Source organism: Canis lupus, chromosome 8 (assembly GCF_011100685.1).
Source record: "Canis lupus familiaris isolate Mischka breed German Shepherd chromosome 8, alternate assembly UU_Cfam_GSD_1.0, whole genome shotgun sequence".
NCBI lineage: Eukaryota > Metazoa > Chordata > Mammalia > Carnivora > Canidae > Canis > Canis lupus.
Window position 1 is genome coordinate 69535991 of NC_049229.1, and position 13523 is coordinate 69549513.

Here is a 13523-nt window from a genome sequence, read left to right on the forward strand (position 1 = left end):
CATTTCAAAGCTAGACAGCTCAATCCTTACCAGCCAAGCTGGTCTCAGGAGGGACTCATCAGGTGGGCAGCTCTGCCTTGGAGCAGAGAGGTGCTGGCTGGTCCTTTTAGAGCAAGTGAAAAGGTTGCCAAGGGCCAGGATGGCTTAGGGAGTGGGGACAGACCAGGAGGGCCAGGGCCAGGTGTGTGTGTGTGTGTGTGTGTGTGTGTGTGCATGGGGGTTCTGAGGGGGGCAGGAGGGCCATGGAGGGGGCTGGAGGGCCTGGGGGAAACATGGAGCATCTGAAGGAGGCAGGAGGTCCATAGAGGGGGCTGGAGGGCCTGAGGGGCCCAAGGGGGTGTCTGAGGGAGGCAGGAGGGCCATGGAGGGGGCTGGAGGGCCTGGGAGGGGGGACCAAGGGGGCATCTGAGGAAGGCGGGAGGGCCTAGGGGTGGCTGGTGGGCACCTAATTCCTTAACATCTTGCACCTTTGCACTTTGTCCTTAATCCTCTCAACTTAGAATGGCTTGCTCCCACCAGCCCTGGCTCCTTTCTTGTACCCTCTCCACTTGGAGGCATTCATTCCGATGAATCAGCTCCCTGATACCCACCTCCCCCCACCCCCCCAACATTTAGTTTGGACGCTAGGCCTCTTTGCTTTTTTCAGTGGGCTCTCTCCTACCCCCTCACCTCCTGCACTTCATTTTTACCTGTTGATCTTTAAAACCTTCAATTATGTAAAATTTGAAATAACACAAAAGTAGAGAAAGTAATACATATTCCCATCACAATTTACACAGTTTTCATGTTGCTGCCACCCAGGTGCCGACAGCTCTCAGCCCCCCATATCCTGTCAGAGCTGTGTACTGTCCTCCTTCCACTTCCACCCAGGACTATTTTGAAGCAAATTCCAGACACCATATTGTTTCCTCTGAGCATATTTCAGTGCCTTTCTCTAAAAAAGAAGGACTCTTTTCTGTTTTAAAAACATAACCACAATGCCACTTTCACAGTTAAAAAATTAACAGCGTTTCCTTAATGTCATCCAGCATCTATTCAGCATTCAAATATCCCCAATTGACTCATAAATTTCTTTTACAGTTGGCTTGTTCAAGTCAGTGTCCAAATTCTTACCTGCAGTTTCAAGGGGGCACTGGGATGTCAGCAGGTAAGTGGAGCTACAAATTCCTGGGTCTGACTGTATACCCTCACCTTAAGTGAGTAACCCACCCTCAGTAAAGGTGGGTTTTCTTACTAAAAATGAGGAAACTCCTGAGTCTCTCCGAGGATCATTTAGAGGATTAGAGACAGTGCATGTGAAGCCCCCAGCCCTATTTCTAATACATGACAGACACTCAACAAACAGTAGGTGCTAGAATAGTTTTTTTTTTTTTTCTGGAAACATTTAAAGAGGAGCTGGGCTAGGGTAGGCAACACAGAACTGGCTATCATCCACAAAACAAAAGGTTCTGGTGGTCCAGGCCCCCTGAGTGATTAAGACCGTACGTGTAGCACATCTCAACAAGGGCAGTCTGCAGTCTGAGGGCTGGGACCTCCGGGCTGGCTCAGAACTGTCACCCAACAGCAGACAGCAACCAACCTGGGGCCTACCAGGGACCCCGCTGGTTGCCGATCCACTAGATGGCACTCTCTGCTGTGAGTCCAGGAGGGACCACTACCCCAAACTGCTCTGGCCACTGCCCAACCCCTGGTGCTGCAGGGGGATGCACACCACTGAAACACTGCAGGTAATTTCTAGAAAATCATTTCTCAATATGACACGTGAGACGTACTGGTTTTCTCCCTGTATATACCCCAGCCCGATTGCAGAAGCAGAGGGAATGAACATTTAATGATCATTTGCTCAGGCCAGGCCTTGGTATGTCCACTCTCTCTTTAAATCCTCACCCCAGCTATGACTGATTTCCCTTTATTTTACAGATGAGAGGACTCTGAGAAGCTAATGACTTGTCCAAGGTCAGCTAGGAAGCAAGACCCAGGATTCCCAATCCAGGTTTGTCTGATTCCTGTGTATAATATGGAGAGGTGGAAGGATGGATGTCCGGTCTGATGGATGGATGCTTGCCTCAATGAGGCATCAGCAGATGGAGAGATGGTGTGGTGGCTGATGCATGCTGGTGAGATGGGGGAATGAATTCAAGTGCAGAGGGTGGCTAGATGGATGAGTGAGAGAGAAGAGCCGGTTTCTCACCAACATCAAAGGCTTCCTTGGTCTCTGAAGAGATGTTTCCTCTGAATGGAGCTTGGTGGCGAAGCTCCTGCCTTTTGTTCTGCCTCTGTGCGTCCTGACTGGCTCAGGTGGCTCTGGGACAACAGGTGGGCTGCCAGGTCCCAGGGACCAAGCCCCAGCTGTGCTGCTGGAGCGTCTCAGCAGCAACTCTCGCTCCCAGCAGTTTTCACACTGCACTGAGAAACAGCAGGCAGCCTCCCTCCTCTGGCTCTCCTGGATGACTAAGCCCTGAGCCCAACCGCATGCTCAGTCCTTTTGTAGCCACTTGGCATAATTTTATCTCCTTTGAATCATCACAGTGACCCCCCCATGTTAGCAACTACCATCCTCAATTAAGATACAAGAAAATTAAGGCTTAGGAATGCCAAGGGATTGGCCCCAAATCATATAGGGAACAATACAGAACCAGGATTTGAACTCTAGTCTGCTTTTTCTTCCAAACACATACCCTCTTCCCATTTCTTTTTTCTCTAAGACCGTGTCTGAAAAAAAATTCACTCCTTGGGGTTAACCCATGTTAGTATTGCCCTCCTGATCTGTCAGGGGGCTAGACCTCAGCCCCCAGACTCTAAATTTATTTCTCAAGTAACACCTTCCCTAGTTTGTCCTATTTGTGACTATCATACATATAAGGGTCAAGTATACCATTGACATCTTGCAGTATAATTAATCAAGTTAAATTTTTGGTATTTCCTATGATGACTGAATACTAAGGCAAGTAGATATAAAAAATTACTCTAGGGCCTGAAGGAGTACAAGGCATCGAGAGAGAGAGAGTCAGACAGAGGGCAGAAGGGCAAATCAGCAAGCCTTTCTGAAGGCCTGACTCAAAATCAGCAGATAGGTTTTGATGCCTTGCATATGGGCTAAATCGTGTTAGACACATCCCAGATGCTCATGTTTAATTCTCGAGTCTGCCATTTATTAGTTTTGTGAGTATTTAATCTCTGTGCCTCAGTTTCCTCAGTTGCAATATGGGGATACCAACAGTACCTTATTAATGGGTACTTGAAGATTAAAAGAATTAAACATTTAGAGCTTAAAACAATGTTTCCCATATGGTTAACATCAATAAATACTCTATTATAGTTAAAATTAAAATTGTCATAACTATTTTTATTGAGATGGTATTAATATCTCTGACTGCTTAAAAATCATTATCCGTGTTTTATAGATAGCTGAACAGGTGCTCAGAGAGGTGTATGAGTTTGCTTTTGGAGAGGGAGTCCATGAAATAGAAACACATATATAAATTTAAGACTACAAGATTTTAGCTCTAGTTAGGGAAATGAGAATTATACATACCAAATGGACGCGATCCATCTAATGAAATATTAAGCCTTAGAATAGGTGAAACTCCCCCCAAAGGAATTTCCTTGGGAGTATTGAGAATTATAGAGAAGTTTAATGGAAGCTGAAAAGAAGTTGAATAGGTAAAGGGCAAGATGAACAATTAAGTTGTCTTGATTCAACTTCATGGCTTTTAGAAGCAGTGGGCAAGTTCCCCAAGTATTCTCATATATGTTCTTACCAAATTTCTTTTTTTTTTTTCCAAATGTCTTTCTATATCTGTTTTTTGGGGGTGGGGGAGAAAATAGTCACTTTAGAGATATTTCTTTGTTTGCTCTTTTGAGGGTGGCTAGTTGGAACAAAGAATTGTTCCACTGAGTCTTTTCTCACTTAGGGCATGAGGACTGGGTGACCTCCTTTCATTTCTGTGCATAATATTTGCAACTTAAGCCTAGGCAATGTGTAGCTGCATATGGGGGTAGTACTAGGGGAGGAGTGTGTTTGGATGCCTTACCAGCCAAATGACAGGATATGGGGTCAGCCTCTGTGCTGACTTGCTGGACGTTGGGAGCATGCTATGAATTCAGCGTTACCTGACACTGAATCTGTGCAAGTCCTGCAGGAACTGTCACCACTGCATCTTCTTTAAGAAAGGCAGTGTATTTATTCATCTATGGCTGTTAGCATATCCTGGAGATGCCCTGTGCTTCTGGGACTGCCTGTGTAGGAGGTCAGACAAGCCCTCGTACTCAGCCATACACGTGTTCACACACCTTATAGGCTGACAGTGGGGTATCAGAGAGCAAGAACTGCCACAAAAATGAGGGAATGGGGATAACTGGGTAAGACAAACTCTGGAACTCAGCACCTTCCTTACTGTGTGACCACTTGTAAGTCACTTATCCTTTCTGAGGTTCAGTTTCCTCCTTTGTAAAATGGGACTAATCATGTCTGCTCAAATATCCCCTTCTTGGTGATGCTCTCTCATTGCTGTTTGCTATCGCTCCTTCTCCTGCTTCATTTTTCTTTATAGTCCTTACACCATTATTTTCTTCATAGTCCATACACCACTATTTATTTTTAGTAGTCTGTTCTGTCTCCACCCAAGGGATGTTAGCTCTCAGATTTTATTTGTTTTGTTCATTGCTGTATCCCAGCACCTAGACCAGTACCTGGCCCAAAATGTGTGCTCAGAACTTTTGGGGGGAGGGGGAGAAGAAACAAGATGCTGTTGAATTGTACCCACCCCAGCAGACTGTCAATGCATGCCAAGCAGGCAGCATGGTGCCTGGTGCCGAGTATGCATTCAATCAATATTGGCTAATTATGATTATTATGTCTAATTCGCAGGGCTGCTGTGAGGATCAAACAAGATAATGTATGCTAAGGCATGCTGTGAACACTACGTGCTGGGTACAGGAGGTACAACATTAATGATCCTCTGATGCTTGAAGGGAACTTGCATTTAAACTTTATGCTTATCACTTCCACACCACCTGGGAGGGAGGACAGACTGGTGGATTGTTGCCACCTGAGGCTCAGAGAGGGGGTAGGGCCTCACCCAAGGCCATTTAGTGTGTTGAAGGCAAAGGCAGGAGCCTAGGTTCCCAGCCTGATGGTGTTCCCATGACTCCCTTAAGAAGGTCCCTGAGTAGATACAGTTGTGTATCTCTTACATTATGCACACATAAACACAATGTATGTCTGCTTTAAAACTTAATTTATTTGTAATTTTTCATGTCTCAAGAGTTGCACTGTGGTCAGTGTGCCAGGCACCTATCAGGCCAGTCTGGGAGGCTAGGGAGGCAACTGGCTATATTGTCAGTAAGGGTCAGAGTAGAGGCATTTGTAGTTTCTGGGAAACGATTTGATCATCAAAAATCTCCTGGCATAGACTCCCCCGAGGGCAGCCCCATTTCATGAAATGAATTTTAGTTTTCTAAAGCGCATCCCTTAGTTGGATTTCTATTTTCCAGGGCACTTGTTTAAGCTTTGATGCCGTGTCCAAAAAAGAACAGATCCCAACAATTTCCTGCCCGAGGCCCATCCTTCCCGAAACCCTCGGCTTGGCCTGAGCGTCGAGATAATTCATTTCTCTAATCAGACTGGGGGCTGTGTGGCCAGTGGGGGGTGGGTGGGGGGCGGGGTCGCGGTGGGGGGTGGCGGGGTTCAGGGTGGGAGCTGCTTGAGGAACTGTCGGTAGTTCACTGCGCCCTCACGCTGGACCCACGAGGGTGCTGCTGTCCTCAGTCTACAAATCGCACAAGTCGGGGCACAAGACAGAGAGGCCAGGTCACGTCTCTGCAGTTACACAGCTCATGAGTGCCTGCTGGGGTGGAACCTGGTCTGTCTGTCTGTCTAGCACCACAGCTCCGGCGCTGCTACAGAGGGAAGAAAGATTTGGGTGAGGGGCTCAGAGACAGGGTGGGGGTGGGGGAGCTTACCTGATTGCCTTTGGTGGGAAAATAATGAATAATTCTGCTTAGGGCATAGTGCTACAACTATCTTACAGAGGGGGAACCAGGCACAGAGAGGTTAGTTCACTTTTCTGTTGTTGTCCAGCTCGTCAGGGCTTGAGGCTGGATTCAGAGGCAGGCAGTGTGGTGTGAACAGTTGTGCGCTGGCCATTGCTGACAGTGCCTTCTGACTGTGAGCACAGAGTCATGCGAAGGAAAGATGGCACACGGAGTTCAAAGATCTTGGTTTGAGTCCTTCTACTATCCCCTGGTGGGTGTTCTCTTCACTCAGCCATGGATTCATTCTCTCCTTTGACAGAGCCCTACAGAGGTCCTGCAAGCCAGGGGCCCATGGAAAATATTTGTAAAGAATACATATATGTGATCAAACTTTATATATATATATATTATATATATATAATAGGGGCAGGGGAGGGTACTGTGGAGATTGGGGAGTGACCATTTAAATCAGAGGGCAGCAAAGGGCTGAGAGCGGGGGAAATGGAGGTAGGTGGGTGTCACGCATGGTTATTGTATAGTTTCTAAGAATCAGTAAAATAAGAGAGGGGCAACCCTGGGGCAATGGCCAGAAGCAACCCTGAACCAAGGATCGTGGTTAATTCTCCACAACCGAGGGCTATAAAGAGATGAGAGTGGTTTGTGGTTATTAATTTTATTATTAAAAATAATAAAGGATAAAGAAATAATGTAATAAAGGCCTTGAGTACAGCAATTGTGAGAATGCGTTCTGGACAAAAGATTATGATTAATTCAGGTCTGCTAACCTGACATTAACAAACAAAAAAAGGTCTAGGCTATTTTCTTCCTTTTAATGGGGCTTTGTGTTCCATAGAATGGGCACACCGGGGTTTTTCGCAGGAGATGAAAGATCTTTGTGGGGAAAGGAGCTGTAGAGGAGTGTAGGTGGGGCTTAATGGGTTTTACTGAATAGTTAAAAATGAATAAATGCATAAATAAAATTAAAGAGGTCTAAGCATGGACCGGTGATGAGGATGTGTTTTTAAACAAGGGTTATGAGTAATGTGTTGTATCCAACTGTAGTTATTAAAAAACAAAATAAAACAGAAACAAAGCCCAAAGAATTCAAGGGTGTTAGGATGGTGGGTGAAAGCATATCAACAGTTATATAAAACAGTCATTGGTCTTGGGCTGAATGGTGGATTCGAGTGTATTTGCTGTGTAGTTAAACATGAATTAGATGAGTAAATAAAATAAACGAAAGAATGAAAGAGGGCTGATCATGAACCACCAGAGACAATATTTTATGAATTATGGATTAATATTAATGCACTTATGTACAATTGTGGACCGTTTAAGACCATAAAAGAAAATAAAGCTCTTACCTCTGTGGAAAAGAAGCATTGGTATATAAATACTAATATAAGTGCTGATTGATATTTTTGTTCTGTGTTAGTGCTGACCTGATGTGTTTATTACCTTTAAAAAATTAAGTAAAAACAGTAAAAGGGAGATGTTAGGAAACAATGATGCAATTATACCTGGAATCAAAGATTGTTATTACCTCAACTCTGCATATCTGAGTCCATTAGGAAGAAGATCTGGGCTGGTTCCTTTGTGGGTAAGAAGCATAGAGACAGATGCTTGTAATGGCTGTTACTCTTACTCTTGTTTTTGATTAGGTCACCCACGTTTATTATAAGATTATTAAGTGAAAAAATATGTACAATGAGAGCTATGCTTAGGCCAATGGTGAAATCGTGTCATGAATGAAATTGTGATTAGTCTTGTGCTGTTCATCCAACGGCTGTTAAAAAATACCTGGGTTGTTTCATCCTTTTTAATACCTGCCTTGTGTTCCACAGAATGGAGGCCCCAGAGTGGGTGTAATGACACTCTGTTGATGAAGATCTTGGCTGTGACCTCGGTGGGAAATGAGCCATGGACCAACCAACGTGAGTGATGGTTGGTGTTACTGTTCTAAGGTTGGGTGGTTGGCTGATGGGTGTGTGTGTATGCATTATTAAACATGAACAGGCACAAATAAGATCAAAGATGGTCAAGCAAAGACCAATGAGGAGACTGTGCCATGAACCAAGGTGATGACTCTCATTTGGCATAACTGTCACCAAGTGAAAAAATAATATAGGGATCCCTGGGTGGCTCAGTGGTTTAGCGTCTGCCTTTGGCCCAGGGCGCGATCCTGGAGTCCCAGGATCGAGTCCCATGTCGGGCTCCTGGCATGGAGCCTGCTTCTCCCTCCTCCTGTGTCTCTGCCTCTCTCTCTCTCTCTCTCTCTCTATGTCTATCATAAATAAATAAATTAATTAAAAAAATATAACTAGATTGCTCTCCGTGTAGGAGATGAGAAAATAAAAAGAAACAATTATATTCATGTATGTTAATTGTATACATGTATATATATATGTGTATAACATGCATATCTCTACATAAATATAATTGTTACTTTTTCTTATTCTTAGGTTGAGTGGTGAGGTCATGTGTGTTTATTGATTTATGAAAAATAAATGAATGTGTACATAAATAAAAAAAGGTTAAGCATGGACTAATGAAGACAAGATTTGTGATTTATGATTACCCAATCCTGCAAATTTGAAGGACATTAAAACAGAAAATATATGCAATTTTATTTATTTTAATAGCATTTATATTAATTTATACACTATGGCTTATATAGACACTTCTGCATTGATAAATTTGGATGTTAACTTGGCAAAAGTGATGCTCACAGAGACATGGATATTGGTAGTTTTCTATTTATTGGGTAAGATTCACAGGTAATTTTTTATGATGTTTTGAAAAAGATAAATAAAATGAAAAAGGGCCAGGTGTAGACCAATGAGGGTAATGTTTCATAAGCGAAGGCTCGCTATTTTAATTCTACACAAGTGAAAACCATTGAAAACGATCCAGGGTGTTCAGTTTTTAAATAGTTGCTTTTTGTTGCACAAAATGGACACACCATACTGCATTTAATCATGCAATATTTGTGAGGATGTTGAATCTTATTTGGATGGATAAGGTACGTAAAGAAAATGTAAGTGATTATTGATGTTCTTAAATCATTGGCAGGGAAGTTATTCAAGAGTGTTCATAACTAAATAAATGAATGAATGAACAAATTGAGGAATAAAATAAGAGATAGCAATCATGGGCCTATGATGATAATATCTCATGATCCCAGGACTAAGATTATTCTAATTGTGTACATCTAAGATCCTTTTAAAAAAACATTTGGTTAAGGAGTAGTCAGTATTCTTGTTTTGCATGATGGTGTGTTGGATGTTGATTTTAATGCTAAAAACAAATAAATAATTACATACATACATAAAATACACGAAAGGCCAAAACACAGACTGGGGATAAGAAGGACCCAGGGATTGCAGTTAATTCATTTCTGTGCTTTTGACCTCTATCAAAATAATCTAGTCTGTTTCATTCCTTTTACCAACTACTTTTTGTTTCACTGTATATGTATATATAAACATACACACCCATAGTTTATTTAAACAATTCTCCATGGATAAAGATCTAAGATGCTAACTCTGAGCAAGGAGCACCAAGGTCGATAAAAGATAATGTCAGTGTTCTACCTGTGGAGTAAGAGATTGAATTTATGGGTTTTCATTAAAACTTCTTTAGAAATGACCAAATCAAACGAATCAGCATAGACCAATGATCAAGAACTATGATTAATGCGGTTTAATTTCATGAGAAAAAGTTCTAGACTATTCCTTAAAGATAAAGAGTATTTATTAGCATTGCCCAATAGAATTTTCTGCAGTGACAGATGTGTTTTATATAATTTGTCCTGTCCAATATGGTAGCCACTAGCTACATTTGACTTTGAGCCTGTGAAATGTAGTTAGTGTGTATGAGGAACTGAATCTTAAATTTTTATTAATTTAAATAGTCATAGGTGACTCATGGCTACTCTATTAGTTGTGTTGAGGAGTTGGGTAATGGGAATTTCTTGAATATTAAAAAGAATAAACACATAAATTAATAATACATAAATTAATAAAAGAGGATTAGTTATGGGGCCAGAGATGAGAATGCCTCATGAAACAAAAATTTTAATTAATCCAGTTCTGTGCAACTGAGATTCACAGGCATAAAAGTCTTAAGTCATGGAAAAAAGACATAGGCTTATTCATTTATTTTTATAAACTGTTTATATTACCTGGTGTGTGTGTTCCACAGTTTATGTGAACATTTCTCTAACATTGATCTTTGCATCTTGGTAGGAAAGGATTAAAAATCTATTGTCCAAGTGATAGATGGCTGAATAGTGGTTTTGTCAATATTCATTACATTATTATATTATTTAATTTAAAAATGAATAAAAATAATAGTCCATGCATGGTACAAAGATGATAATGTGGCATGGACCAAAGTTTTTGTGATTCATACAAGTCACCACAACTGTGGTCCATTAATAAAAGGTCTCTTCTCCATTTGTCACTGAGGAGCGTAGAGACAGATGTAACTAATTGTCAATATGTATAAAGAGGAGTAAGTATGGACTGATGATGAAAGTGTATCATGAACCAAATATTTATATAAGGTGATACAAGTTCATCATATAAAGGTCTTTATTTATGGATAAGGATTTCAAAGATTATTTATCTATTCTAATTATAATTTATATCCACACATGACATTCATGTATACATATGTGATCACATATGATAAAATATAACAAATAGTGTTAATTATATGTAATGAATACATAAAATTATATATATAATGTATATATAGATACAAATTAGTTTTCTTGGTGCATTTGATGGTGACTTCATGGTGATTTCATTGACTATATTATAGAAAATCAGTAAATGAAAAAATTCCTAAAAATAAAAGGAAAGAAATATATGAGTTAGTCATTGCTGTGACAGTGCTACATAACAAGTAATCCACAATTTCAGTGGCTTATAGAAGAATAATGATAACAATATTTATTTCTCATATATGAGTCTGTGGGTCTCTTACGGCAGTTACACTCCAGGCTGTGGGTTGGGTTCACATCTGCCTCATTTGCCTTGTTATTCAAGGTCCCTAGATATAGGAGCTGTAGTGTCTGGGACATCCTCTTCTTATAGTGAAAGCTTGAAGCTCCAGGGGCCAAGAAAAACCACCCAAGCACACTGAAAGCCTCCTCTGGGAGAGGCTTTAAGCCACATCCACTTATGTTGCACTGGGCAATGCAAGTCATATGACCAAGTGCAGCATCAATGGTGTAGGGAAGGTATTCCTCCCATGGAGTTTAAGGAAGGGAAAAGGAACATTTGCTGAAAAATGACATAACCTACCACATTTCTCCCAACTGGTGAGAGTATGTGGACTTCATGTCATACATAAAGTACAGTTATTCTTTCTTTGGAACAAAAGTCCATAAAGCCAGTGCTTTAGTTCAAAGTCTAGGCCATTATGATTCACTTCTGGTTTGAATGAGACTCTTCCTTATGCAGAAATTTCTAGAGATGGATTATCTGTTCTCACATGGTGAACATACTGTGTTGGAACCACTTCCACACTTCCCCGAAGCCAAGGATTATAGTTACTCTGGTATTTCACAACTAACATTCATTTAAAAGAATTTTAAATCTTAATAGCTTTCATTTTTCTTATACCTGATTTCTATTCTACAGAAAGAATGCACTAGAGCTGAATAGCCATCTGTAACAGATAAGCAACTTGCCTCTATGCGTAAGGAGCATGGAGGCTAATGTAAGTGACAAAGTTCTTGTTCTTGGTTGGGGTGGTTTGCTCATGTATGTTAACTGTATTACTTAAAAGAAACAAATAGCTTCATATATTGGTAATATCACAGGAGGCCGTGCGTAAACCAATGATGAGTGTGGTATGAACCAAAGCTTACAATGAACCCAATTCAATACAACTTAGTTCTACTAAAAATATACCAAACTTTTACTTGTGTTATTGGCATTTTATTGTTCCATTATTAAATACATCACTGCTGATTTAAACATTTTCTCATTGGTACAAAAGCTCTATGCTGTTAACTAGTCAAGAGGGTGGCCCATGGAGAGATGGATAGACACTATCAGTATTCTATTCTGGATGATGGGGAATTCATAATAGTTCATTGTTTTATATTTGAAAAACAAACAAATTAAAAAAAAGAGGGCTATGAACAGGCTGGTAATGAGTGTGGGATTGATATGTATCAAGAGTTTGATAGACTTATCTGTTTTTGATCATTATAGAGAGATAGATAGTGTATTATTTCTGTGGGAAATTAGCCTGTGCACATATGCTGCCCAATAGAGTGACCACTAGCCACAGGTGGTGACTGAGCACTAGAATGCGGCTAGTGTGAATTAAGATGTGATCTATTTTGAGAATACACACCAAATTTAGAAGACCCACTCCAAAAAATAGAATATTTCATTGAAATATATTTATATAGATGACATGTTGAAATGATAGTATTTTAGGTTAAATCAATTTGGATTATATAAAATATACAATTACAATTGGTTTTACCTGTTTCTTTTTAATTTTCTAAAATGCAGATTCTAGAAAACTGAAAAGTTTATGGATGGCTTGCACTATGTCTACTGGCCAGCACTACTATGCACCAGTGGTGAAAATATTCAGGGATCTTTTCCATTATGTTTTTATGACCCATGGATATTGATTGTTTTATTATTATTACTATTTTTTCTTAATTTTTATTTATTTATGATAGTCACAGAAAGAGAGAGAGGCAGAGACACAGGCAGAGAGAGGAGCAGGCTCCATGCACCGGGAGCCCGATGTGGGATTCGATCCCGGGTCTCCAGGATCGCGCCCTGGGCCAAAGGCAGGAGCCAAACCGCTGCGCCACCCAGGGATCCCTATTAGTATTATTATTATTTTTAAATATTTTATTTATTCATGAGAGACACAGAGACAGAGATAGGCAAAGACACAGGCAGAGGGAGAAGCAGGCTCCATGCAGGGAGCCTGATACGCTCCATGCAGGGAGCCTGATACAGGACTCGATCCTGGGTCTCCAGGATCACGCCCTGGGCTGAAGGCGGCACTAAACTGCTGAGCCCCCCGGGCTGCCCTGATTGTTTTATTATTAGTCAATTAATGGATCGATGAAAAATGAGTAGCAAAAGAGAAAAATAGGAAAAAGCACACATTAAATATTAATGTGCATATTGAAGTGAGAAATATTTTAAATATTTTTTTGTGAAGCACCAAAATCCATAAAAATGATGTAAAGTGGTTAATCCCTATGGTTAATGAGCATATGAACAGATATGTGTGGTAATCAGTGGTGTTGTATTGGGTTGTTGATGTGTTGCTAGTTTTGTTTTTGTTTTGAAAGAAAATGACCTATGTGAACAAGTAGCTGATTAACTAACTAACTAGAAGAGAATCAAGCAGGGTAAGCATAGAGTGAGAGATAACATTCTGAGCAAAGGTGTTGGTTAATCCAGATGGGCACCACTGAAATCTACTGCAAAAAATATCAGGTCTCACTTTTATGGGAAATGAGCTTGACATCCGGGGTTAGAAAGATTGCAGTC

The 13523-nt window shown here is 40.8% G+C and overlaps 1 long non-coding RNA gene and 1 other non-coding gene across 4 annotated transcripts in view; both read left to right on the forward strand.

The window, feature by feature from the left end:
* Positions 1 to 13523, forward strand: part of LOC102152259 — a 106861-nt gene that overhangs the window by 10390 nt on the left and 82948 nt on the right. For all 3 annotated transcript variants that reach the window (XR_005363788.1, XR_005363789.1, XR_005363790.1), the window contains exons 6-10: positions 1081 to 1147; positions 1921 to 1993; positions 4871 to 4942; positions 7821 to 7910; positions 11628 to 11706. This is a non-coding gene — a long non-coding RNA (uncharacterized LOC102152259). The remainder of the gene's footprint in view (positions 1 to 1080; positions 1148 to 1920; positions 1994 to 4870; positions 4943 to 7820; positions 7911 to 11627; positions 11707 to 13523) is intronic.
* Positions 5798 to 5876, forward strand: MIR370 (microRNA mir-370). The gene has a single exon (NR_049478.1). It is a non-coding gene; the product is annotated as a microRNA mir-370 (primary transcript).